This window comes from Haliotis rubra, unplaced genomic scaffold (assembly GCF_003918875.1).
Source record: "Haliotis rubra isolate DU_JTF1 unplaced genomic scaffold, ASM391887v1 Scf714, whole genome shotgun sequence".
Taxonomy (NCBI): Eukaryota; Metazoa; Mollusca; class Gastropoda; order Lepetellida; family Haliotidae; genus Haliotis; species Haliotis rubra.
The window spans coordinates 151,696-153,042 of record NW_025767429.1 but is presented as its reverse complement, the minus strand read 5'-3'; the positions used below and the strand labels follow the sequence as shown (position 1 = coordinate 153,042).

The following is a 1,347-nucleotide window of genomic DNA, read 5'->3' as shown; positions in this document are numbered from 1 at the left end:
GACTAGAAGACTGCTCAAAATGGTGATAAACCTACCTCTTTCACGACCTGTGAAGGTCCGGGTTAGGATATTGATCTTCAGTAACCTATGATGCTTGTCGTAAGAGGCGACTAACGGGATCGGGTGGCCAGGCTCGCTGACTTGGTTGACACATGTCATTGATTCCCAATTGCGCAGATCGATTCTCATGCTGTTGATCACTGGATTGTCTGGTCCAGACTCGATTATTTACAGACCCCTGCCATATAGCTAGAATATTGCTGAGTGCGGCCTAAAACTAAATTCACTCACTCACTCACTCACTCACCTCTCTCACATTTCTTGATTCGAATTAGTCTCTCAGCCACCTATGGTTTCAGAAACGGCTACTTGATGAATGAGTGGTCAGACTTGGTGATGACTCGTTACACATTGGTTCGTCAGTGATTTGATTGGCCATCCAGACAGCTCGACAACCTCGACAGCTCACTCACTCACACACTCAATCAATCAATCAATCAATCAATCAGCTTGGTGATGGCGTGTTATGCTTCCCAGATGGCGTAGATCTTTACTCGTAACGTCAATCACCAGATTGTTTGGTCCAGACATCACTCCAGACCCTGCTCCCCCCATCAGGCTGCGATGCCTTGATTACACCTCAACCACTGTTCAAAGGGCATTTACAAAACTACAAGTTATCTTGAGAATATTAAATGATTTCTGGCTTGTCCCTGGTTTCGGTGAATTATTACTGCAAGTAATTGCCTGGCCGTGATATCATGGGTGTTGTATTTGACCTGAATCTCAGTCCTCCAGCTGCCGGACCTGGTGACCTGCAGATGGTTGGCCCTGGTGGTTGTGATTGATGATTGGCTGGTGACCCCATGAAGATTTGATGACCAATCACATGGGCCCAACTCGACTGCCTGGATATGTATGAAATCTAACAGGCTGTTGGTGTTTGACAGCAACACTAGTGTTTAATCTGCTCACAGACAGTGTGTTAGCCGTCATTAACGTGGTGAGGGGGCAACCAGCCATTAATTATTGTGTTACTGGTTGAACCTTTTGGGTCCAATTTCAATGAAGTTTGGTATGATATGTTACCAGATGGGTAGGTGGGTAGCCTAGTGGTTAAAGCGTTCTCTTGTCATGCTATAGACTGTGGTTCGATGCCCCATTTTGGTACAATGTGTGAAGCCCATTTCTGGTGTCCCCCCGCAGCGATGTTGCTGGAATATTGCTGAAAGGGGCGTAAACCAAACTCACTCACTATTACCGGACGTCCTTTGAACATGTTGAATAATGAAATCTGTTGCAGACAAACCAGGGGTTGATATCATGAGCAAACACCTATACCACTGT

General features: G+C 45.9%; 1 protein-coding gene across 1 annotated transcript in view; it reads left to right on the top strand.

Annotated features, from left to right (window-relative positions):
* The window catches only part of LOC124259229 (alpha-1,3-mannosyl-glycoprotein 2-beta-N-acetylglucosaminyltransferase-like), a 67,659-nt gene that overhangs the window by 25,263 nt on the left and 41,049 nt on the right, over positions 1-1,347 (top strand).